This window comes from Arvicanthis niloticus, chromosome 27 (genome assembly GCF_011762505.2).
Source record: "Arvicanthis niloticus isolate mArvNil1 chromosome 27, mArvNil1.pat.X, whole genome shotgun sequence".
Lineage (NCBI taxonomy): Eukaryota > Metazoa > Chordata > Mammalia > Rodentia > Muridae > Arvicanthis > Arvicanthis niloticus.
In genome coordinates, this window is record NC_133435.1 from 20,593,379 (window position 1) to 20,621,268 (window position 27,890).

Here is a 27,890-nt window from a genome sequence, read left to right on the forward strand (position 1 = left end):
ATGTGGGATGCACATTAGAGAAAGAGCCCCATATCTGAGAATGCCTATGCAGACAGAAGGTGGGCAGGGATACAGAAGAGGTGAGCCCAGATAGAAGGGCTGAGACTAGCTGGCCACTCAAAGATGATTAGGGCACAAAGAACTATGATGCCATAATAGGGGATGGGGTCGGGGGAAGGTTCCTGGGGTGGCGTCAGAGACTTGACAAGCTTAGCTGCAAGGGGAATTTCTCAGAGGGATTTTTTTTTTTCACCAAGTAGTAGAGAATACTTCAACCTTAGCTAATGTATGTCTGAGGCAAGATAGTTCAAATTATGGAACTATTCAGAGTAACTGAGTAAACACACTGGGGAGGAGCTGTTTGTGAAAGGAAGGTATTATGGGAAAATTAATAGGTGTATATTTATTTCTAGTGTTCATGGACAGGAAAAACCATAACTGATGTGAGACTCTTTAGACATCACTCTGGGCATTGTGGGATAAAAAGGTTGAGGTTAAGATGGTAATAACACAGACAGAAAAGATATAGTGACATAATAGTTTTACAAAGAAAATGAGGAGACAGTAGGAGGGAAACAGGAAACATTTGGTAAGTGCTACTTGGTCTTTTTTCATGCTTAACTGCATTCAGGCAACGGGCCTGAGCAGCAGTGTCTTCTGTGTGGAGTTTCATGCCTTGCTTCCTCTGCAGAGGTCAGAAGCAACTACACAGCAGGGAACCCTCACCAGGGAAGCTGGTGATCAGTAGCCCTGGGATGTTACAGAGAGACAGGGAATAGTGAGAGATAAGATTCATATCTTCAAACTCTACCATTGGACTGAGGAAATGCACACAAACCATACCCTACCCACAGCACAGTACACAGGGCAGCATTTTGCATTTTACAGCTCTCCCTTATGTCCACTCCCTCCTGTTAGGCCATTCTTATAAAGGAGAAGAATGATTTATTAGCATTCAAATATGAAAGTAAAGTAAATAAAAAATAGTGATACTATACTAACCAGCAAGAGATAAGTAGACAAGATAGGTTAGTGTTTTTGTTATATTTAAGTTCTCTGTGTTTGTTCTCATTGTGTTGTTAGGATTGTCTCTAACTCTAGGCAATTTGTTCCCTTTTGGTGCCCCAGGGTTACCAGATTTCCATCTCTAAAAGAAAATCATTTAATCTTGTAATTTAGAAGAACAGACTGCTTGTGAGTGTGTGCAGGCAGAATCATTGTTTATGACTTAATAAGGCAAGATACATAAAAACTACACAAGAGAGAAAATGTAGATAGAATGGATCTGAGAAAATTAATATTAAACACAATTGTATTCTTCCCAAGTATTGTATTGAAAACTCAGTAAGAAAACTTTAGACAATATTAATAATTAACCTGTTTACATAATATGATGAACAGGAAGATGCTGTCATGATTCATTTTTGCAACTAAAGAGAAGATAAAATAGATGTCTACAATTGCTTTCCATGATGCTCAACCTCATTCTGCCCATGGCTGACAAATTACTTCGTATTACACCTTGAGGACAATAATTCATTCCTAGTCAATCGCTACTTTATAACTGTCCTGTCCTCAGGAGGTCTAGTTATTTTTCATGCCTTATTCTATTAGCGACTGGCCCTTTGCTCTGTGTGGAAGTCTACTGCAAAGTAGCTTTGAGTTTCACAGAAACACAAGCAATAAAATCCTTCAGTCCTAGCCCATTCGTCTGCCTATCCTAGCAGAATGGGCCCCACAACAAACTGTGGATGGGGTCATTTCTTGGTAAGGGGGCTGATAAATTTAGTATTAAACTGTAATGAAGAGATGTCACAGAAATATCATGTGTACTTCATATTTGGTCTGTGGAAAAACTACCTATAAGCTGTGTGTCTGTCTCAGCTTCTTTCATGGTTTCCCTTGGACATACATCAGCATCCCCTCGCAGGACACCATATTTCATCAAGTCACCCCACTTCCCCCCACTCCGCAAGTTGCCTTTTAGACTCTTCATAAATTGTGCCTCACCCTGTAATTTGTCTTCCATGCATCATTCTTCCTAAAGCTAAGACTCTTGGCCCTGTCTCTGCCATATTAAAACACTTCCCATGGCAAGCTCCTGTTTGAGAGGAAAATCAATTGTTCTGATTCATTTGACACAAGCTTCTGGGTGTTTTTTTTATAATTTACTGCTCTCTCTTAGGCCAACACCTCTATGATCTCAGCATTAAATATTAAAGGCCTCCAGGGGCATGATGCTTATCGGAGTGCTTCGCCTGGTTCCTATCAGGGAGAATGATGACCTCTTTCCTGGGAAAACACTTTTTACAATTGTAAACGCTAACTCTTGGGACTGTCGCCTAGCCTATGCAGAAGAACAATACTACATAGGGGCTCAAAGATACGAAGGGAATAAGTACAAATGGTATCTTTGCTCCTGACTGCTCTGCATCATTTGTAGGCTTCAGCCCTTAAGAGAAACTGGAAGTTAAAACCCTAGACCACAAAGGCTGGAAGAATCTGAGAGTGAAAATAGCTCGTGCACCTAAGTGCATGACAGTGGTGATTACCCGGAAGCGGCAATGTGTCAACAGATGTCAGCCAAGTTCATCAGGTATTGGTGCAATTGGTGCTTATTGCTAAAATATGCTGGTGCTTCTCAAAGTCTTTGTTTTTTTATCAGTGTAGATTACTCTCGGTTTTATCTACTGCTGTGCCACACAGGATTACTACTACATGAAGCAAGCCCTTCACGTGTCTAGTGTTGAACATTCATGAAATAATTCTCATAAGATGTCTAATGGAATGTCTAATCTTCCCTGATATTGGCAAGTAAGTACTGTATGAATTGTCTCCACCCTGGGAGCTCAAAGGGGCTGATTCTGCACTGTCTGGACCAAGCTCACAGGGGACATAAAATCCATGTACTTCTGTGTGTGTGTGCATGCACACTGTAAAATGCTATATGAATGTATATATGTAGAATATATTTTATGGGCACATATGTAATTGTGTGCATGTATATGGCTGTGCATGGGTATGTATGTATACATATATATATATATATATAATGTGTGTGTTTGTATGTATATGCTTATGCATATATATATGTATGTATCTGTGTATCTGTGTGTATGCAAGTAGATATTTGTGTGCACACATGGGTACTGTAAACTTGTATATAAATGTATATATGAGGGATATATTTTATGGGCACACATGTATTTATGGGCGTATATGTACCTACACATGGGTGCATATGTGGTATATATACATACATATATTGCACACACATATACACATATATGTATATACATTGTACACACATACATGCACACACACACACATATATATACATACACACACACACACACACACACACACATATATATATATATATATATATATATATATATATATATATATATGAAGGTAGGTATTGTGGGCACATGAGTATATATATATATATATATATATATATATATATATATATATGTGTGTGTGTGTGTAATAACACTGCAGTTTTACTAGGATAAACAATGTACAAAAGCAGAACAGAGCTTGTCTAAGACCCAAAACTGAAGGTCTATGGATGCTACAAGCTGCATATATTGCTTTTAAGGTTCAGGCATCTTTTATTCAAGTACCATATAATTTAGCTGAATATGAAGTTCTTTGGCATGTGGTATCTACATTTCTCCCTAAGGTCACATAATGTTGCTTACATCCGAATCAGCCTGGTCCTTTTTCAGATGACACACCATCTTCCCCTGGACCTCTGGACACCGTGCTGCATTGCTTGTATACATCCCCCTTTTCAGACATACTCTCCCTCTCTTTTCTGCCTCTGTAAGCTCTTCTCCTTGACATTGCTTTTAGGACTCAGTCTGTGCTCAGAGGCAGAGCCTAGCCACCTTGCTACGTACTGGTTTACCTTCTTACATGGATCACTTGGCTCAGGCTTGTCCAACACCATGCTTATGAATGCAACTGAGTTGCAATGAGCGTGTGTTTATTGTCAGACAAATGGCACTGCTGTGTGCAAGGAGAGAAAACACATCACATTGGCCCGATACATATACTAGGATTGAAAAAAATTCTACAACATCAGGACAGGAAACATGACTATGTATCACTAAAGGTTTTAAAATAAACAATGACAAAAATGCCAATCAGTAAAGTGTCAAGTGCTGCCCTGGCACCCACTGTTAGGGGATCCAGGAACCAGCTGAGGGGCCGGGTTAGCTGCTCCTGCTTCACAAGTACAAATGTGCTCATGTTTTCTTTTCTCTCTCTCTCTCTCTCTTCTTCATTATATATGAAAAACAACTGACCCATAAAGGCATCTAATTGACGCTTTTGTTCCATATTATTTCACATATTTTGTTCCATATTATTTTGGATTATTTTGTAGTAAAGAATTATTAAAACCAAATAGAGTCTCAGAAGCATGGTAATTCTTTTACCACAACAGCTGACTTGCATCTACTGGATCCTCTGTAACTCCCTAAATTGCACAGTCATAACCACTGCCTAGTGTATCTTAAAACTCAGAAACAGATTATCTAGAGTCCAGGTGCCTGTTTTGTGTCTCTGTGGGGTGAGGAAGTAAAGATTCCATGCTTCCTTCCTTCTTTCCAAAAATGTACAACCTACAGTTTTCCAACCACCAACCAATAGAAATAGTGTCACCACCACAACTGTACAGAGGCCTTTTCTGAATGATAAATCAACAGTTCTCTAATCGAATTTAAGGCCAATTGCTTGGTAATAGGGAGATGATTCTGGTGCTGAACACCCAGCCCACAGCCTAGGGCGAGTGAAGTAAGAGATCCTGAAGGAGAATGTTTGATTACCACTTTACTAAACCAGCTACATCCCAAATATTTGTCCTCGTACCCACAGCTAAGTGTAGTCCTCACCTTCATCAAGGCAAAGTCTCTTTGCAAGGCGCAGAAAAACATTACAGAAAACCACAAGTTATCAAAATGAAGATTGTGGAACCCAGTCCCACCTGATACATCTACAACACAACTCCTACATCTAAGGCTCAGGGGTCACTGGGGAGGAGGAAGCAAGGAGATTGTGAGACCCAGAAGAAAAGGAACTTTGTTGGAAAATTTCTGAAACATCAGAAGCTGCATTCATGACGCCTCACCAACATGCCTGCCCATCTATGTCCTGAACAGGGTGACATGCTGTTAGCATGACAATAGACATGCTGACGTGGAAGGAAGAGAACTCATAAGGCTTTCAACCAAGACAAAGAACTATAAGTCACCAAGGAATGCTGGGAACAGGAGAAATAGTCCCTCCTCAGAGAAGAGCGCACCAAGTGGCTAGCCAAACCACAAAAATGTATACAGGTAAGAAACACTATATGGACTAGAAAGGCTTTACTTATATACTTAGGAATGCACACACACACACACACACACACACACACACACACACACACACACTTGTAACAACAAGTAAGGAAAAAAATCATAAATTTGAAAGAGAGTAGGGCAAAGGGGGAGGGGTCGACATGAGCAGGTTTGGAGGGAAGTGATACATCTATATTATAATCTCAAAAAATAAAAATAGTTCAACAGAAATGTTATAAGCTGAAATGAATGGATCTCCGGAAACTATGTATTCCAGTGGATTTTGATTATAAATTTGAAATTGCAAAACCATACCTTCTTATTTTTAAGTTGAAAACAGGAGCTCCGAACTGAAGGAAAGTATTCGCAAGACGCATCCCTGAAGAAGTACTTACAGTATAAAACATAAAGTACTCCTACAATGAAGTAATAAAATGATGCATAAATGGGTTAAACATTTGAATATTTGAGCACTTAGAAAAAGAAGATATTCAATGGATTTAAAAGTATCTGAAGAGACTCAATGTGCCATTTGTCACCAAGGAAATGAATATTCAAAATACAATGAAATGTCATGGAGCACTCATTAAACCAGCTGGAGCAAGCAGGGGCAGGGCTGTGCAGCACCTGCTTGCTCCAGAAAATTCTCAGAGAATTAAATGGCTTAGTCTGGACATGAATGCCTAACGCAGCCTCACTCAGCAGCTCAGCCGCTATTAACTAAAAATATTTTAGAAAATCAATTAACATGTGACTTTATGTGGTTACACCCAAGGCAGGTGGGGGAAATGATGTACATCCCAGTGACCGGGCTGTCTAACAGCATGCAAGGGTCATGGGGATCGCATGGCTTCTCTAGAAGCAAAACAGGCTTCATGAAGAGGTAGGCCCTAAAAGTACAAATGCCACATAAAACAGATGTTGCTTCCACTCTTGTGGAAGAGTTGGGGAAGGATCAAGGGACCTGAGGGGATAGGAACTCCACAAGAAGATGAACAAAGTCAACTAACCTGGACTCTTAGGGGCTCCCAGAGATGAACCACCAAGCGAAGAGCAAGCATGAGCTAGCCCTACTATTCTCCACACACCATATAATTAGCAGACAATCAGTGTGGTCTTCATGCAGGTTCTCCAACAATGGGAATGGGGGCTGTCCCTGACCTAGTTGCCTGCCTGTGGATTCTGTTTCCCTAACTGGGCTACCTTGTCTGGCCTCAGTGGGAGAGGATGCACCTAGTCCTGTAGTGACTTGATGTGCCAGCGTGGGTTGGTACCCAGGGGGTTCCTCCTCTTTCTTAGAGAAAGAGGTATGGGGAAGGGGTTTTGCGATGGGAAACAGGAAGAAGAATGAGGAATCTGTGATTAGGATGTAAAGTGAATAAATAAATGACTGAAATACAACACACACACACACACACACACACACACACACACACACACACACACTGCTCCTCAGACAGTTAGAGACGGTTATTTCTTCTTGTAAAAACCCTTGTTAGATTCAGGAACAACCTGACTGAAATCCGTTTCCTACATTTTGAAGTCATCTCTGTACATACCATTCCACATGGCCAGACTCCAGGGGTCAAGAGCATAGATGCCCTTGGGATTGAGTCACTAGCTAGGATAAACACATGGCCCACTTTAGACCTGGGTTATGTGAGAAACCATCTCCATGGTGGGAGACCTCTGGCATTCCATGCTGAAAGAGCAGAGAGGCACAGAGCCAGGATAGATTTTTGAAACTTCAAACTCTCCAAAAGGAACAGTGAGACTTAGAAATGGTGTCTAATACAATACTCAACTTGTAGAGAGGATGGAGAAAGGAAGTGGAGACCGGGAGTACTGGGAGTGGAAGGTGGGAGCATGGATTTCTGGGAAACAAGCCGGCAATTTGCTCACCTCAGAATTGTGCTCACCACCGAATTGTGCTCACCCTTTCCTGGCTGTTTGCATCATTTCACAGTAGCTCGCAGTACAGTGGTGCAATTATCAGAAGCACATTTTGACCTAAATATTGTCCACTGAGGAAACTCATTTCCTAGGTTTTAATTTTTATCAATTTTAATGTCATTTATTAAGAATACTTAAATGCTGGTTATGAGGTTTGCCGTGGGTGTGTATTCATATTGATGGGATTTCTGTAGAGATAATCATTTAGTGTGATTTTTTTTCAGGCAATTTAAGACTATGTACATATATATGGAATATGCATTTTGTATTTCATAAAAACTTTTACAAATGACAGGCATCCTTTGTCTGCCTGCATGTTCTCAAGTTTGGGTACTGAGACGGAGAGTAGGTTTGCTTCCTATTGGAAGGTAGAGGTTACCTTGTTGTCCTTCCCCTGTTCTAACTGTGTGACCTTGGATGTCATGTGCCTACACTCCCTTGTTCGCCCACTTGGGTAGTTAATGTTACTTGTCTGTAGCACTGGAGCACACTGAAGTGCTAAATTCACTAGCCCTTGGAGATGGAGGATGAATATCCTGGGCAGTGCTACCTCCCGAACCCTATGACACCTTATACCATAATTGTCATTATTTTGGACAGAGGACTGTGCATATAACCCTGGTCATCAACCTGCTCTATGCCCCTTGCTCACTAAGTCCCAGTTAAATGGCCCCTCGAAATTCTCACACAGGCCAAGATATTCTTGTATCAAAACCTTTATGTCTGGTGGTTTCCTTTGCTGGAGAGGCTCATTATAGAGATGACATTCTTAGGACTCAGCTTGGCATTCACTACACAGAAGTTTGTCTTGAGCATGCTGGGTAGAGCACGACCTCATTCCGCCTGTCCTCGTCAACTTCTTCCTGTGAGGATGAATCTCTAGCTGTGATACCCCTTTCTGCCTGACACAGTCTGCACTTACTTTGGTAGGCATTGCTTACAACATGTTGTTATCAAAACCCTTCTGTTTGGCACAGAGGACCAGTCAACTTCACCACTCTAGTCTTGGAACTTAGGCTAGACCATATTACAACATATAAGTCAATGGGTTTTGTGATACAAAATAAATCAAGCAACCTTTGTAAGGGTTTTTTAACCCAGGTCAGGTGATACTTTAGACCTCATTAGAAATTTCTGGCAGGTGGTCAATACTTCAGTAAGTTTTGATGTGTATCTTGTGCTCAGTGACTCTTAAAAATAGCCTACCATGCTTCAGATCCTCTGAATGCCTCCCTTTGCTTCAGCGGCTGGCTGGTACTGAGTCTCCCTGAAGAGAAAAAATGATCTAGATTGCTTTGCATGGATTATACACTAGCTATCATAGACTATGAGCTGGCAGTCACACAAAGAGAACTCTGCCCTCCCCTCTGAAACACCACGACTGGGCTTGAAGGTGGCTGCAGGGACCCAGCTTTAACTTTATTCCTAAAAAACCTGTGCAGATTCTTTTTTTTTTGTTTTTTCATGATGCTTTTCCTAATTAAAATCTTCTCAGTTACCCATGATATGGTGATGAAAGCAGTTCTGGAATTCTGACGAGTGACCTTCACCCCAAACAAATAGGAACACGAAAATTGTTTCTACTGTTGTGCTCTAATCAGCACAGCCATACCCCTGAGAAAGAAAGGGCCAGCAATGGTTTCCTAGATAGCTAGGACCACGAAAGGCAACATGGTTTCTGGTCAAGCACTGGCTGGAAACTGCCAGAGACCCCAGGTGATCCTGAGGGGCCCCAGGTGGAACGCAGGTGACCCTAAGGGATGGCTTGCATTTTGCCATGCTCCCAGACTCCAGGCTCCTGACATGAAGCTGAAGACCTCCATAGATCTGTGCCTTTCAGTTACATAGGACAATGGCCCATAGCCCCTCCACAGGTGGAGGGCTTGACTACAGGCCACAGAGCCTCAAGACAGATCTCCAGATTAATGAGATACCTAAAGGCCAGAGGGGTGTAGCCAATTAAGCATTCCTTCCCAGACCCTCCTCCTTGTAAAAAGTATTTAACCTTAGGCCTGCCCTGAGGAGACCGGGGTATAGATTTTATCTACTTTCTGCCATGGCAAAAAAAATCATCTTAAGACCACGGACTGTTTCTTTTCTTTGGGACCTGCCGTGGGGAACAGTGGAGCAGATCTTCATATACAGAGCCACCACCTAATCTCCTGCAGAAGAACTCTCCGAGTTCCTAGCCACAGAGACCACCAGCCACCCAAACCAATCAAGCCACCACTACCAAGAACTCTCCTGAACAATCCCCCCCTGCTAGATGAAGCTCGAGCTCGTCTCTCTCTGTTTCTCCCCATTCGACTGCAGACCAATCCAGCCCCCACTTTGTTCTTGGCCCTTCTGCAGCCCCTCAGGGTGCCTGGGGGCCCAAGAGCCTAAGAACCAGCCAGTCCCTAGCCGCCTTTTAGCTCAGGGACCCCCAAGCCAAGAGCTCCAGCTACCCATGAGACCTCAGACTAGGCTCCCCCACCCGAAGCAGGGTTCTGAGACTTCACATTGCCCTATGCCTGCAACACAGCTTCCCGTGTCTTGCCTCTCTGAGCCAGGGCCGTAGCCCCTTGCGGAGTCAGACATAGGACCCACAATCAACCCAACAATTCCAATAGGAAACATAAAGTGTGGAACTCAGAAGAGTGTCCTTTCCATTCACAGATCGGCACAGTGAGGCTCTGAGCACTTCTGATGCATCTTACAGCAGAGAAAACTGGGCATTGGAGGAAAGCCATGGCCCATGTTCTTCAGCCTCCTGCCCACCTCTAGTCTCCATCCTTCATACCCACATCTGTAATAATCCGTCAATATAAGACTTCACTCTGGCTACTGTTCTTCCACATCTCACAACTGGTTAAACAGAAATGTTAAAACAACAACAACAACAACAAAAAACCAAACAAAACATTACAAGGTACACCACCAATCTCATGCCAACTAACACTTGCTATTTATTCACCACAAAGTAAAATACACAACTGCATCTGTGGTGTAGGCAGAGTGGTCCGGCGCTCGCTTAGGGAAGGTGACTTGGAGGTTGTTCACATATTGAGTCTTTTAAATAAGTACTGAAGTTACCAAATTTTAACTTGCTAAACAGTAGAAACATTGTGGTGTTTATGGGGTTGGTGTGAGGGCTTATTCCAACTGACAACACTGTCTAGAAAGATCCTGAGGAGAGCTTTTGATTTTATTCTATACACTCAGAATGCTGCCCCAATGGAGCCCACATTAATACTTGGTGAACTGGATAAACATTTCTTATATTCACTTCAGAAGCATTTGTTGATGTTGTGCAGTATGAAGGGCAGCTGGGCACAGAGCTGTGGCTAGAGGCAATGAGTGACCCAGTCTTTGACCCCACCCCACCAGGAGCACGTTCTGTTGGAGACTATGTTCAGTGTGGCGTGCCAGTGCTTCCAGATGAAGTTTTCCCTCTTAGGAGGAAATCCCTAAACCCTATTTTATAAACGTTTCTCCAGTTCTATCATGATGAACAATTAACAATGCTGAGCTGGTTGGCTTTCGTCAATTTGACACAAGTCTAGGCACAGGATGAAGGAAGCTTGAAAAAAAAATGCCTCCATAAAACTGGCCTGTGGTCAGTCTGAGGAGTATTGTCCTGACTAATGATTGACTTAAGAGGGTCCCGCTTACTAGGGGCAGTGCTGTCTCTGAACAGGGGCTTCTGAGTTGCATGAGAAAACAGGCTGGGCGAGCCATGGGGATGCTCTGTTATGGCCTCTGCTTAGGTTCTGCCCTTCCCTTCCTCATTGATAGTTCCTGACCTAAGTGTTGTAAGTTGAAGATAGGAACCTTTCTCCCCAAGATGTCTGATGATGGTTATCACAGCAACAGAAACCCCAGCCAAGACAAACACCAATGCTACTAACAACGCTAATGTCCATAAAGACATTGGAAACTATATTACAGACGGGAGGCTTAGCTATGTGTCATATGCGCTACTTCACTGAGCCCTGTTCTTGTTTTAGACGTAAGGGATCAAACCTCAGAGCTCAGATATGCTAGATCAATGGTCTGCCACTGAGGCATTTCTCTGGTCTCCTTTACCCTTTCATAAAGAAATTAAAGTGTCAGGGTTCATGATAACATTCCCTAAACAATCAAAAGTTAAAACCGTGCAATCCAGTTACATAAATGGGGTTTGCATATCATCTGTTGTATTTAATCCTATACTAGGTTTGAAACTCCCACTGATAAAATTTTACGCATTTAGTTGTATGTTCCCACCCTTTAGCGTTTTGCTTATCACCCTGAAAATAAACACTTGCCCCTAAACTTTCGTAAAATTTATTTTGGAAAAATTATATTTCCTGATGGTAAATTATAATTTATCTGAGGTTGATTGTATTCACTATGTACTATATACCGTGCACTCTAGTAGACTCTTCTTAGGCATAAAGCTGCATTTGTGAATGAGTGAAGCCCCCAAGCATGCCTTCTAATCTACAATGAATGGCTCAGCAGACACAAAGAGTAAAATTACGACTTTATTATCAAATTGTCTGATTGTGAGTTTCCTTAGCTTCTATAATTTGCATCTTACAGTAGGTATTAGCTTTTTACTATATAAATCACAGTTAGTGGAAGAACTTATAATACATTTCTCATGATTTATATAATTTTTAGTTGTTACCCATTTACAGTATTAGACATAGAGAGGCCAGAAGAACTAACAAATGATGGAGTGTTACTGGCAGCGTTAGCCTGAATAGAAAATGGTGTACCATGAAGCCAATCTTCACAGGCTTAATGGCAACTGTAAAAGTTCCAGTGGTGCCTTCCATGTTTCATAAATAATACAGGAGTAAATGTATTTTCATAAGTTCAATTCCTTGTTTAAAAAATTTTTATTTTTTTCTCTTGTGTATATTGAGTGTTTCGCTTGCATGTGTGCATGTATGTGGATCATATGTTCCTGGTGCTCTCAGTGGACTGAACAAGTGTCGGATCCCTTGGAACTTGAGCCTCAGGTGCTCGTGAGCTATCATGTAGATGTTGGGAGTTAAAGCTGAGTCTCTGCAAGAGAGGTAAATACTCTTAAGCCTGAGCCATTTCTTCAGCCCTGTAAGCCCACCTCTTAGTAACACACAGACAGTACGAATCTGCTTCTAATCCTCAGCACAGTTATTCATACATTAAAATCTCTAACATAACTATTTAATATTTTTCCTACCATAATTTTCTTCTCCTTCATTAACTTACTGGTAAGGCATCCATGTGTTAATTATATATAGACTATAGGGGAACCAAACAGAAATAGAAACAAGAGGTATAACAAAGTTTTGGGTAAATTATTGATGGGAAAAAATTATACAATATTCCTTAACAAAGATTTGTTGCGTATAAAATTTCCAAACATCTCACTGTAAATATGGTTGTGTGTTCACACAGAACTCTTAATTTTATCTGCTAACTACAGCCTGTCAATGGTGAGAATCTATGATATTATCCTTAGCAGTCAGTAGTTTGACATTATGCTGGCCTTGGAGTAAGGCTCATACAAATGGCTGTAAGGTTTTTGCTGTCATTTGACCTGGGGGTCCCTGGGATCCAACAAGGTTATGACAACACCTGCCATAATGGTAGGGGATCCAGTGAGACATGGACTTCGCTGGTCACACTGTGAGTGTGTGGTTGTCCCTCCCTTTCCCAAATGCCAGCTGGCTGGCACACCACTAAACAGAAAAAGGAAGCCCTGTTCTTTTTTTCCAGACAGCTGGTCACCCAGACATCACAAATGCTGTCTAAACAATGTTGACTAATTTCTGCCACAGCTGACGTGTATACAGTGTGGCCTGCCAGTTCTTCAGTTACACTGGATCCCTGGCCCTGAAATAATGGGATTGTTTTCTTTATAGCTCCTTGTTTGATGAGACCTCATTGGGGTAAAGTGACAATTTTAAGCATTGCATAGACCTAGTGGACTTCTCTTACCATCCTGTAACAACCATGTAAAAGTACCTTACTTTGCCTGCTCCTTGGCCTCGGGTTATGGTGTATAAAATATCACCTTATAATCTGCAAAGGGGATGTGTAAGAGGTGCAGGCTAAATAAGATGCTTAGAGTTCCCTGAAGGGCAGAGAAGCAGAATCAGGACTTGACTCCAGATGCTCTGGTTTCAGATCCTGCACTAGAATATCATATAAAGAGAAAAGTCTGCATTCTTCTATACTGTAGCGTAAACATGGCATTAATTCCTTTACACTATATTCAGTAATGGAGTCAGGTGGAAGATGAATCTGTTTCTATATGCTCATTTACTACACTTATTTAAAAAAATTCCTTTTGAGGGGCATGTATGCGACCCCCATCATGTCACTTTTCTACAGCATACATGAGATACAAGCTCAACAGGAAAAGTGTCCCTTACATTATGTCTGAAGTAGCCAAAGATATAAGGGGCACATTCCTGCTTGTGTTGTTTGCTTTTAACTGTGGGAAGAATAACTTATCCAGCTCATGAAAATGCTTAGAAAGGCAACCTGCCTGCTACACAGCAAAGGCTTTGATATTTATTATTAATATCTAAATGTTCAGAGCTATTCCTTTATCCGGTCTATGGACACCAGCAAGCCTGCTGCTGAAGGCTAAGTCTGTGAACAGTTTCCCAGTGTGCTTTGTACACACGTGCACTCAGTTGAGTCCTTGTCACTACTCTGACAAGATGATGTTTAATGTTATCTGCTTTATACGCACTGAACCTCTTTAATTTTACAGGGAAAGAGAATTCTAATGACAAAGCGAAATAAAAACCAAACTAGCGTGACTGTAAAATATAATGCTAGTATCTGACCCAGTTAATTCTTACGGTCAACTTGACACAGCCCAGAGTCACCTGGGAACAGGGAGCCTTAACTGAACAAGTGCCAGATCCGGTTGACCTGCGGGCATGTCTGCAGGGCATTGTCTTGTTTGAAGAGGGATTTGTGTGGGCCTAGCTCACTTTAGGCAGCACCATTTCTAAGCAGGTGGAACTTGGTGTATAGACAGAGCTATCTGAGCACGAGCCAGAGAGCAAGCCAGGAAGCAGAACTCCTCAATGGTTTCTGAAGGTTTGGAATGGAATGGAATGGAAGGTTTCTGCTTCCATTCCTGCTTGAGTGTGTGCCCCAACTTTCCAAGATGATGGGCTGAAATCTGTAAACTGAAATAGACAATTGGCTCTCCACATTGCATTGGACATGTGCTTGTTCTTGTCACAACACCAGAAAGCAAACTAGATCATTACGAGTGTCTAGTGTACACACTAGGCTTCCATTAGCCAGAAGCAATTCAATTCTCATCATTAGCAGATGAGGTCATCCCATTATTCCTTCTTTATGGGTGATAAGACGAGAGAGTCCAAGGTATTTATCTCAGTAGCCAGTGTCTGAGGGTGGGCTCCAAGGTACTACGTTATATGGCTCCCGTCAGTAAGGAAAATGTCTCTTAATATATATTACGTATTTTTCAGTCTGTCTTGTTGAATCAGAAAAGTGAACGCAGGTATTCTCACCTAACAAGCAAAGCCACAAACCATATGATTTTATGTTTACAAAAGTAGAGAGATTTCAATAAAGGACAAAACAGCTTAGACACGAGGACCTGGTGTGTAGCAGCAGGATGGGGAACTGGAGGTAGCCACTAGAAAGTCCCAGATACCAAGAAAGCAAGAGGCTTCCAGGACCCAACAGGGATGACATTAGCTGAAAGACCCAACAAAGGGAAGATTGAACCTGTAGAGACCACATCCACTGGATAGGCACCGCCTCCAGTTGAGGGATTGGGCCACCCACCCATCTCAAAAATATTAACAACAGAATTATTCCTGTCTAAAGGAAATACAGGGACAAAGAGTAGAGCAGAGACTGAAGGAAAGGCCATCCAGAGACTGCCCTACCTAGGGATCCATCACATCTGCAGACACCAAACTCAGACACTCTCTCTGATGCCAAGAAGTGCTTGCTGTCAGGAGCCTAGTATAGCTGTTACTTGAGAGGCTCTGCCAGAGCCTGACCAATACAGATGTGGATGCTCACAGGCAAATACTGGTCTGAGCGCAGGAACCCCAATGGAGAAGTTAAGGGAAGAACTGAAGGAGCTGAAGGGGTTTGGAACCCCATAGGAAGAAACAACAATATTAACCAACCAGACCCCCCCAGAGCTCCCAGAGACTAAACCACTAACCAAAGAATAGACATGGAGGGACCCATGGCTCTGGCTGCATTATGTAGCAGAGGATGGATTTATCTGGCATCAGTGGGAGGGGAGGCCCTTAGACTGTGGAGGCTTGATGACCCAGTGTAGGGGAATGCCAGGGCAAGGAGGCAGGAGTGCGTGGGTAGGTGGGGGAGCACCCTCGTAGAAGCAGGGGGAGGGAGGATAGAATAGGGGGGTTGTAAAGGGGAAACCAGGAAGGGGGGTAACATTTGTAAATAAATAAAATAGTCAATAAAAAAAAGAAATGAGAACACGGGTTACATTTTGGGTTTTGATCCAGATTTAGTTCGGGGAGCTCTCCTATGCCCCAAGAATGTGGCATAAGACCATCCGTTCTCCTTGAAGATTTGGTAAGAGAAAGCCCCAGTTCACCCTGTTCCAAGAGTAAGTTGCAAAATGAGTTGCAAGAGATTGGCAGGCCCTTTACTGAAGGACCAGGCATCGCATGGAACACCATCTTTTATCCTGTCACCGAGGATAAATTGTCTGCCAAAACTGTTAAAAAGATGACAACTTGAAATGACCTTACTGTGCCTTCCTCCCCGTTGTGACTTCCATAATCACAGTTTCATAATGATTATTTTCCATCGTGAGAGACCCTATGTTTTTCCATACAGCTCAGGACTCAATCCAGTAACAAGCTTGTGTCCTCCTGGATGGAGGTAGTATACCAAACAATTCTTCTGAATCTCACTTAAAAATAATAACAGGTAGGTCTAATAAAGGACAGCCATTGTGCCATCTCTACCACCTATTAGAGCAGCCCTTTCAAGGGTTCCATTTTCACGGTCTTGATAATGCTTTAGAGAGTAAAAAAAGAAAAGGCCGGAATGAACCGAGACATTTGCGATAATCAGCCGTTTTACGTGTGATATATTGCTATATGCCGTCTCCTTGGGTAATTGATTTACTCTCCCTCTCCCTGCACCCTTCACCCATGAGATTTGTAACATGAATAAACTGCCGATTGGGGACAAGATAAATGATTCTAAGCCAACTTCAAAACCATTACCAACAAGTTGTGTGACAATGCTAAAATCATTAATTGGATTTTGATTTATAGAAGCTGTAGTTCAGGAGTGTCAGTTTAGCACAGGAAGAGCCTTCGTGGTGAGCAGTCCTAACAACCATCTACTTTGAAAATGCCATGTTTCTTTTTAAATATAGAACCCAAAGCACCAAACCCAGTCCCACTAAATATTCCAAGCCTTATATCCACATCAGTAATGAGTGATAAATGGATCATTTGACACTAATACCAAGTAATGAGACAGAAATGTGGAGAATGCCACAGGTCAACTGCAGAGCAGGCCAGAGGACCACATGGTCACCGGACCTGAGAAGACAAAAGGCCCGCCCTTCCCCAGCCTTACCCCCTCTCCGTACCTCTCATTCATATATCCTTTGTTCTTGGAGACAAGATTTAAAGTACAGTTCAGAAAATTATTCCTTGGGTTGCTCAAGAAATTGTGAAGTTGGAACCAGTTTACTTGAGTATGTTTTAAAGTTAAGGATTACCTAGTGCTGTGGTTTAAAAAATATCCTCTAGGGGAGCAGCTATCACAACATACTGTCCTCAGAAGGTGGTACTATTTGAGGAATTTACTACATCATTAGAGGTAGAGCCTTGTTAGAGCAAGCATGGCACTCAGGAAGGGCTTTGAGGGAGGGCAGCCCACCCAGTGCTCTCTCTCTGTTTCTATGTACAGCCGAAGAGGCCATTTCTTACCTTGCTGTGCTGTTGACCCCGCCCCTAGCCACTTGCTGCCATGCTTTCATGCTATAATGGACTAATCTATTTTAATTATAAGTCAAAATGGAAACCTCATCTTGAAGTTGCTTTAGGGTGTAGTATTTTATCAGAGCAGTCAAAAGTAGTAAGTATCAGTTTGATCCATAATGTCCTTCTTTGCTGTTTGTCTTGGTCTCAACTGTCACATGAGTGACAATTTATTCTGGCATGCACTTGGTACCTTCTAAGTTATCTTCAGTTCAAAGCACTGCTGTAATATCTTTTTTAAAGCCTAAAATGTTATATGACTCTCTCTCTCTCTCTCTCTCTCTCTCTCTCTCTCTGTCTCTGTCTCTCTCTCTCTCTCTTTCTCTATGTGTGTTGAATTAATGCTTTATCTTCACAAATAAGTTATATGTGACTATAAATGCTGTTGGAGGATTCAATTTTGAGTAAAGAGTATTGATAAAAGTTAAAATAGTTGAACAATAGACAGTTTCCATATTCTGGCACACAATTCAGATCTCTCTCTCTCTATCTTTACATCTATCTATAATCTCTCACTAAATATATATATATGTGTGTATATATATATATATGTATGTATACACACACACACACACACACACACACACACACACACACATATATATATATATTCAAAGCTTCCCTCCTTGAATAAGGTTCTTTGAGGCAAGGAGTACGTTAAGAATTATACAGTTTAAATTACTACTTTTAAAGTTTGATATAATTTGCATAATTACTTCTATTGATTCTTTTATGCTTCATTACTGTTGTCATAGTAATGAGACAGCTGCTCCTTTTAGTTCATTGTTATGTTTTTCCTTCCCTATGCAATCAAGTAGGGATCAGAAACTCACTGGCCATGCTCTAAGCTAACTAATTGTTCGTGGAAACATCAGGACCATTGGTCAGGTTGCTGCACGTGACTTATGATGTCTGTGAGAACTTCCAACAGACCAGAAGAATCACAGCAGAGAATGACAACATGACCTGGCTCAGTAGAGCAGGAGGCACCAAGGAAATGACGAGCAAAAAACCTGCCAGAGGGAGGGGACAGAAGCAAGCAGGTCCAGGACAGGGCTGCAAGGTGGGGCACAGAAGTGTCTATGAAGATTGCTTATTGGGTTGTATCTAAAATAAAATGTGCCTCAATACACACTGAGCAAGAAAGGACAGCTTAAATAAATACAAGGGCAGGGGTACCACTTATCTGCAAAAATAACTGCAATGAAAGCCTTTTAAAACACACATTTTAGCATGGTTATTTTGGGGTTCTAAAGATGGATTCAGAAAGATCGCGTCTTTCTGGAGAACCAGTATCCATTGTGGTTAAGCCACAGGCTATGGGATCAGATTTGAGCTCCAAGTCAGCCAAGGGTTGACTGGAGTCTGGGTAGCCTCAGTTTCAGCTTCCTCTATTACCCAATTTCTTTATCTGTTATTTATAGCACTCTGGTGAGAAATAAAAGTGTTTGGGTGGGGAGAGCACTCAGGAAAGTGGCTGGCACATGTGGTCGGCACTCCTGCTGTGCAGCACAACATTTAAAGACCACTGAAGAAGAATCGTTAAGACTTTTAAAGTGTTTCTCCTATTGAAGTCACAGACAGTACAGCAGATCTGAGCCCCAATGGTCACACAGGAGAAGAGCATCCAGTTCTCTATCCCAAAGCTTCATTCATACATAGGGAATTTATTCGCTATATTATGCACAGCACAATGGTTTTACTAGGATCGGAGTATAAAGTGCATTGTGTGTTTCTTGTGTTCTGCGTCTTAGGGGAGCAGACCCCTTCTCATAATTTATTTTTGTGGCCTAAGCACGTGTCACACCAAGGCCCCACCCAATGGGAGACTCACTTTTGAACTCCTTTTGTGATGCTACATTTGCTCTCCTGCTATTATAAGCTCTTGGCCAAGATGACTTGGGGCAAAGTTTAGCTCAGTCTCTTTAATTTTAAACTCTTCTGTGTCTGTCATCACATGACCTTCCTAACCACAGCTTCTGTCTGTCCTGCAATTTTAGGCAAGGGCAACCTGCTGCAGGACAGCAAAGCCGAACGGAATCAGGAGTTCGCCATGCCTTTTCAGTCACTTAGAGGGCACTTCCAGACATGCGAATGGCATAAGTCTGGGGTTCTTATACAAATGAGAAATTTAGACATAGACACAGATGCACATGGAGAAGGTGACATGAAGGGGCATGGGGTGAAAAAAGCCATCTACAACTAAGGAGAGCATGGGTCTTCATTCAGGATCTGGGAGAGAAATATCGATCATTTCCTGTCTTCTGCTCAGTGACACAAACAACACTTGATCATAGACAAAAGGCTGAGAAGTGATTCTGTGACACAAACACGTTGCACTGTTACACTTGGTTGTAATAGAAACACCATGGAGACAGCATCACACACATAACACAGTGGTGTTAATTCTCTGAGCACTGCTGGTGACAATGGTATCCTTCTCTATGTCGTCCAGGCAGACACATTTGACCTCTATAATTCGTTTGAATCTGTGCTTGCATAGATCCTCTCCTTTAATTCCATCTCCCTGCACCCTTTTATAGCTCTACAAATTATTTGACAGTCGTGTCAATTACTTTTCTTTTAGAGTCATTCCATAAAGAAGCGAAGCTTGTTTTCGATTGATCATACCACTAGAGTTAGTAAGCGTACAATGAATAGAGGTAGAAAGAAAACAAATCCATAAGGATTTATTTGTTAAAAGATGGGCTCTGGAGATGTGGCTCAGCTGGTAGAGCACTTGGCAAGTCTCACAAAGCTCTGGTATTAATGTCTACATAAACGGCCAGTACTACATAAAGGGTCTGGTGAATGGGACCCATAATCCTGTCATACAACAGATGGAAGCTGGGAGATCAGGAGTTCAAGATTATTCTTGGGCTAAATAATGAACTTGAAGCCAGCCTGGAATATGGGAGACCTTTTCTCAATGAAGAATAGAAGAAGGAGAAAGAAGATGAGGAGGGAAGGAGGAGGAAAAGGAAGAGGAGGAGGAGGAAGAGGAGAAAGAGGAAGAGATATTAATCTCATCAGCTCAGTAATGAAGTTCTGCAAATCAGACTCACAATAAATATAGTCCTCAAAAGACCAGATGACTAACTTCTGAAGTATTATGGAATGTTTTTGATCTCATATTTATTTTCTGTTTTCAGATACGGTCTTATGTAGCTCAGGCTAGCTTCAAACTCTCTCAAGTTAGTCTTGAACTCATGATCTGCCTGTTTCTCCTCAAGAGCTGTGTTAGGCATGGACCACATGAATGCTTCTACTTCTAGATGAATACAAACATGATTGTGAACTTAACGAAGGGCTAGTGTAGACCTGATTTCTGATACTGGGCCAGTATACTTGAGGATCAAGTTCATTTCCATTACCTCAGTCCTTCCCCACTGGTGGCTACTACCACCTGAGGGAACATTTATAACCTGTGGGAGAGTCTGGGCTTTCACACAGAGGAGATATTGGTATTAGTGAGCAAGAACCATTGAAACAAACATATCACAAACTGAGGAATAATCAATATTTGTCCCTGACAAATGATCCTGTAGCTTGAGGCTCGTGCTCACCCCTTGATTTCTGCCAGAAACCTCAGACTTCAGTTTCTTTCCCTTTGATTTAGCAGGTGCATTGCATTCTGTGTGTTCAAAGCACACTGAGTTTCTCTTTTTTTCTCCCTATGGACTGATAGTGCACTCCTGTAATCAGTGTACCTACGCTTCACTGTTTGCTGTGGCCATGTGCTGGGAGTGGGGGGGAGGGGAGAATCAAGAGGACTTTGAACATTAGATAAATATAACCCTAAAGAGTCCAGATAAGACATCTTGGTGGTGTTTTAAAAGACTCTATCATACACTTTCTTTTTCTTTATCTCTCTGTCCTCGTCTCATTCTTCTCTTACATATTCATCAACAAACATAGATGGGTGTCTCTTCTGAGTATGCTACAGTGTCTGCGCTGCTGGTGGAAGCCATCGGTAGGAAGACATTTGTTCTTTGATCATCACGTGTTCCCTCTTCATTTCCCACTCATTTTCTCTGTTCTTGTTAATAATCACTGCCCATCCGTATCTTCCCATCCAGTTAGAAAAATTCACATGTCAACCAAATCCTGGTAATCCATTTGTTAAAATATTGCCATCCACCAGTTAACGTTTCGTCTGCTGTAGAAAGCCTATATAAAGCTAATGCCTATGTGGTTTAGGCTGGTTGCACAGATGTAAGACATAGGCCCAGAAAGAGTAAGTCATTCACCAACCAACGAACGGCTCATTCAAGGGTCATAAAGTAGGCTCCCGTTTTCTGTGTTCATTGCTCATGATAAATGTTTCTGATAGTTAAGATCATCCTCTGCTAACACCCGTGAGCTCTAAGTGTTCCAGTCGGATATTTTAGTGTGCACACATCTGACCCTCACGTCTAGCACTTTAATTTTTATCAGAGATTGATTCTGAAAGTGCGCCTCCCAAGTTTCAATTAAAGATAAACTTTAAAATGTTTAAAGGACACATGTGGGTTCCTTAACTAATATAGACCCATAGGGAGAAATTCAAAGTATGACTAGGTGGCCTGCTTTAGTGGCCGCAGCTTTTGAAGTTCTGTGGGTTTGCCTTCATCTGTTGCTAGGAACATTCGCACACCAATGTAAACAGGCTGGGGAGCTGAGCGGGACTGATGTGTTTCTGTGACCATGTCAGGGTATGGTGTGAGATGTTGTAGGAGTTCATAGTGGGGTAGGGAAGATAGGTGGCGGGGGTGGGGTGGGGTGGGGTGGGGTGGGATGGTTGGGGGTGGGGTGGGGTGGGGGTGGGGTAACTAGAGTCAATTCCAGGATAAGGAAATCAGCTGGAAGAACAGGAAGTGAAAAATGAGAAATCACTGTCTCAGATGAAAGAAAGCTTTTTTCAATTGAAGTTCACCACCTTGACTGCTCAGAATCCTTAATTGCTTGGGGTCTGGTGCAGCCCGGCCTGATACCTCTGGAGGGTCCACACAACTTCCTACTCCATTACCCCAACAATGAGAATTCCAGATCAGAATCCTGCAAACCCCACTGGGAGGCCGCAGCCAACTCTGGGACATAGGAATTAGGAACATTATGAGCGAGACAATGGACCCTGGCTTTTCATCTGACACTCACATGGGTCTAGTATGGAGCACACACTGTAACCACCCCTTCATAGTTTGCTCCCAGGAGCCTGAAAGGCACAAGGGAACACTGAGGCATCTGTAAGAAGGAGGCCATGGTGGACCCCAATTTCTGTTACAGCAGATGCCTCTTACCCCTTGCTCATGGCAGATTGGAGTTATTGCATGGCATCTACTTATGCAAGTAGTCATGCGAAAACCTGCTTCTACAATGCTCTCGGCTTCATATTTTATGTCTTTGGTTCCTGTACATTGATTTTTTTTTTTTTTTTTGTATCAGATACTTTTACAAGTGGGTCCTTGTACCAGTTTTTAATACTTCTTATTATTGACTCTTCCTTTCCCCTGGCTTTGAAATTCCACATGTTTATATACTAAATTCCAGCAGGAAATGCCACTCTGTCACTGGAATGGAAAAAGAAAACAGTGAGTTAAGGCATTCCATTTCCATTCAAACAAGAAATGTATTTTCTCCTTTTTAGAATATTTCATGGATAAAAAGGTGGATTTCGAGTGGAAATGTCGTGATTCTGAGGTTCTCATTCTGTCAAAGCAGGAGTGGAAATGTTAATTTATCCTATTTTTAAGCTAACCATCTCATTCCACTCCTTAATGCGCACATACACTGTTCAGGAGCAGGAACATTGAAATGACACTTTGCCAGGTCAGCTAAAAGCTGAATTTCTAACTAGTTTATGCACATCTCGACACATGCTATGCTTGCTGGTCTAGGTGCAGCTGGCCATGGGTGCTTGTGTGTGATAGGGAATGGTGCTTTTGTTGAATCAGAATAATCAACATCATTTTCATATTCTTTCTTGAATTTATGAAACCCGAACTGAAAACATAAAAGGTTTGTAGTAAACCTTTAGACAGTTCCAACCCAGTGTTTGGTTGGTTTATTCATTTACTTTAGCTTATGGATATTTGTTGAATAACTACCATGCCAAGTGACGGTCTAAACCAAAACTGGATGGTGAATTTACACAGAGCTCATTCTCTAAAGTAATTCCAGCCTCATTGGAGGGTGACTGGAACTCTCATTTGGGGATGTTTACTGTTGAGATCTATCTCAAATGATAAATAGCTGTAGGGGGCAATAATGTACTAAGGTCATTTAATAAAGAGGATTCATTGCTTGTCAGTCCTTTTAGTGGCTTACAGTATTGACACCCAAGGGGAAATGAGTAAGAGATCTTAGAAACAGGAGAAGAAGGTTCTTTATAGCTACAAAATAATGTCTCTGGACATACTGGCATGATCCAATGACTCATAGGCTCTATTCCTCAGGAGACTAAGAGTTCTAAGAAATACTTATTTAATACTTCATTATCAAGACATGCAAAGCATGGTGATCTTTAAAATATTCCACCAAGAGGATAATAAAAGCATATTTTATTGATTTAAGAAACACTAATTATAATTCTTGGAAATTCTCTTAAAGCCCAATGTGCCATTGGATCCTTGGCAATGATTCCTTTATGAAGAACGACCACGTCCAGTAGAAATATTTTGAAGTTGTAATTACATGTCACAGTGATCTTTTGGTAGTAAGAGTTTGTACTTGTGTGGTAGTGGGTCTTAGGGATTGAACACAAAGCCTCACGTGTGCTAAGCTGGCCCTGCATTACAGAGCTATGGCCCAGCATCTTGATGATTCCTGAAATTGCACATTGATGAGAATGTTTGGGTTATTAAACAGAGTTTACATTTAATTGATAATTAGAATTTTTTAAAATTTTGTTTATGGCAAGATGAATCTCTTCTAAACCTGTGTAGTAGGAATAGCTCAAATATTTAAACAGAAATTACGTTGCTCATAATATATACATACACAGCTTCAATTTCTAAATCCTAAATACAAATTTCTCTATAGTGTTGCTTCTGGAACACCAATCTAATACCTCAAGTTGAAAATATTAGCCATGGTCTCCAATGGCCAACTGTTGTCAAGCCACAGGCCCTGAGAGTATGTGTGGAATTACCTCCAGGCTATTTAAGCACAAAATACCCATGAAAGCAAAACGACCATCATGGCTAGAGCCGAGTCCTATACCCAAGAAATGTCATACATATACAAATATGCCAAAATTCAAAACAACAACAACCAAACCCAAACCCAAACTGCAGACATGGTCCTAGGCATTTTGAAAGGAACCACCAATTCCTTGAATACCTCCTATGATGATAACCAGTTACAATCTGTGTGTGTCTGTTGACAACCACCCTTTCCTCTTCCTTAGAAGACACTGAATTTAAAAATAAATAAGACCAGGAACCAGGAATGCATACCATTTGCTGAAATGCTTTCTAGCATTCAAAAAACCCTCAGTTATAACTCCAAAACTGTATAAACGGAGGACGGTCTCACGTGTTTGTAATCCTAGCTCTCCAGAGGTGGAGGCAGGAAGACCCCAAGTTCAAGGCTGCCCTATATTACATCACCCTATATTACATCGCATGTTTGAGATTTTTCTGGGCACTGGGAAGCTCTTTCTTCAAATAAAGGTCTTTTAAATAGATATGCAAGAAATGTCTTCAGTGTGTCTCCAAAGAACAACCTTGAGCCCCATTTATTCATAATTCAGCTTCCAGTAACTTAGATCCCCAAATTCTCATAAGGAGCCTGTGGCTATCAGGACACTGGCCTCAGAAGGACACACCCAAGGAAATAGTCTTATCATACTTCTGTTTCTATGCTTCCCTTTCCTTCATAACTTAGGCCTACCTAAGGAGTCTAGGAGTAAGCCTCAGGAGCTCTGCACAAGTTCACTATCCTATGGGAATCTATGGTCCCTAGGAACAATTTAATAAGTAGAATAGAAGTTAGTGGCTAAAGTACCACAGAAAAAGGTACTATATGTATACTGTAAGCCACCTCCACATACCACATGATCTTCAACCCAACTTAACAAGACACTGTGTCAGTCAGTGGAGACAGTTCATCTAGGTTTACAGGTCCCCACACAAATGACAGACATGCCAGGTACAACAGAGAGCCGTTGCCTGCACACTGATCATGCATCTCTCTCTTCCCCCTTGCTCACCTTCTCTCCAATTCAAGCAGTGAGCAGATCACTCGACGTCTGAGAAGTCAGGGTTCTCCTTAATGGATAAAACATTACTTTCTTCTCACCAAAGTGTAGGATTCTCAATAATATAAATCAAAGAAGCATCATTTAATAAATTAAAGACGTGGTAGTAACTTTAAAGCCTCGTTAAAAAAATCTAACTCTGAAAGAAAGAACAGTGGACACAAAAACACACTATGCTAAGATTCATGATTTAAAACGTTTTAGATACGTGTACAGTATAAATAGCAGAACACCATTCCCTTTCGTTAAGAAAGTTTAATTGCACCAGAGTAAACGTGTTTGAATAGGCTGTATGCTCTGAGACCAGGGCCTTTAATATGCAAACTTTCTGGATCTCTTTTCATGAAGTCAGCTTGTCATTTAAGAATAAACCCAGACACCACCCAAGGTCCTTCTCCTCGGCTTAGGCTGGTTATGTCTCATCCAGGGTGACCGCCTAACCTTTTGCATGAAAGATGAGCATGGATACAAATGGGCCACGCTTGAACATCCAAGCCTGATGTCACTCACTAGCTATGGATACTCCTGTGTTTCTATCACAGGGAGAAGAACGTCTTTTCCATCACACAGTTAAAGTCATTCTAAGGACTTAAAACAAATGAGCCAAACTGTGAATTGCGGCAGGAGACACCCAGCAGAGTCAAGGGTTCAACATGAGAACAGCCATTATTGATCCTCTGCATGCCTCAGCCCATGGCTGTGACATGGAACTGTGTTGTTCTGACTCACTTGGAAATCATGCAGAGGGTAAAGCCAGGTTATTCCTGTGAATCAGTTCACAAAATCTTAGAATCTGAAACCACACGAACAAAGCGTTCACGGTATGAAGCACTTCCTATGTATGTGGAGCCAGGTGACATTCTAGCTTGGGGCTTCCATTCCTGCTAAACCAACAGCAGGAGAACAACCATTTTGATACTGTATATTACTTGTTGACTGTTTTAAGTAACTTTCATATGAATTGAATTTTCATTAAACACATTCACCTTGTTCATTTTCAAGTCCATCTACATGTAAACTAATTCTAAAGAACGTATAAAAGGTATTATGTTAATTGTCTTACTCTTTGCACCAGAATCCTACTTAAGTAGTGCAGACAAACACATCCCACAGGGTGACAACATATTCATTAAAAATGTTTGTTCTTGGATTTATTTCTGCTGACCCCAAATTCTCCTGGGAATGGCATTGTTCTTTCAATTAGAAACACGACATCTGAGGAGGTGGGGTGCTTTTCTTTTCTGATTGCTCGTCAGTTAGTACGGTGCCTTTTCCTCATGAGCCTCACTAATTTTTTTCTAATCCTTCTCATACAAAACCCGAATGCTGTACTTTTCCTTTTCTGAAGTGTGGCTCACGACTGAATATATGCTATATATTTATTTAGTTACTACAAAACCGTACGCCTCCTTCATGTATTTCGCAGGTCTGTTTTAGTAGCTACCATGCTGAAGTGGCTAGGGATTAAGGGCCATCTGTTTACCCAGGAACATGGGTTAGTTCCATTTGTTAGAACTTGGGATATGTGCTATGTTCCCATATGCTTTCACAAGCTCACCCAGTATCTGCATTATCTAGTAGACACAAAACTTGAAGTTGTACAATTTAGAGGCACTCATAAAAAGAGCTTAAATGTTGTTAGGTTAATTAGAAGCATATTAGAAGAATAATTAGAAGAACTATTGGGTTTTCTTTTGGTTCTGAGATATTTTAAAATCACACAAGCACGCGCTGACATGAACACACACACACACACACACAGACACACACACACACACACACAGACACAGACACAGACACACACACACACACCCTACAACACACAGATGACCAAGTAGTTTCATTTTGATAAGCAATACATAGAAACCCCGCACTACTTCTGTCTGAGACTCCACTTTAGAAAGTTTTTGTACTTCACATGTGGGTAAACAAAAAATACATCACATCATGAACTTAAAAAATAGTATTTCAGACTTACATCTAAAGCAGGTTCACACACTGTTCTGTTAGCACTGAATCTGTATAAGGACAGCTATGACACTGGGGTAGCAGCGATTAATGGAAAGATTCAAGGGGACAACACTGAGTAACCACGATGCAGGGAGGAAGAGCAGCTCCACGTCCTATCTGTTGCCATGATCCGGACACGTACTGTGGAGAGCAGAATGGCCTCTGATGGCAAACAAGGGCATAAATAAAGCCACACACAGTCTACGACCTGAATTTGTGGTGATATACAACCCCCCCAATTATGAAGCACAATCAGCAGCAATACCTGGCAGTTTGTCTCCAAATGAAAGAAAAACGCCCACTCTCACCTTGCACACACACTTCAGTGGTCAGTGA

At 41.6% G+C, this 27,890-nt stretch overlaps 1 protein-coding gene across 5 annotated transcripts in view; it reads right to left on the reverse strand.

Annotated features, from left to right (window-relative positions):
* Positions 1 to 27,890, reverse strand: part of Arhgap24 (Rho GTPase activating protein 24) — a 375,083-nt gene that overhangs the window by 87,773 nt on the left and 259,420 nt on the right. The window contains exon 1 of one of the 5 annotated variants that reach the window (XM_076926344.1): positions 27,863 to 27,884. The exons of 3 other annotated variants lie outside the window; for them this stretch is intronic. The gene's annotated coding sequence lies outside the window, so the exon portion shown is untranslated. Of the gene's footprint in view, positions 1 to 27,819; positions 27,885 to 27,890 lie in introns of those variants that run through there. One more of the 5 variants, XM_076926345.1, reaches the window with a different exon arrangement.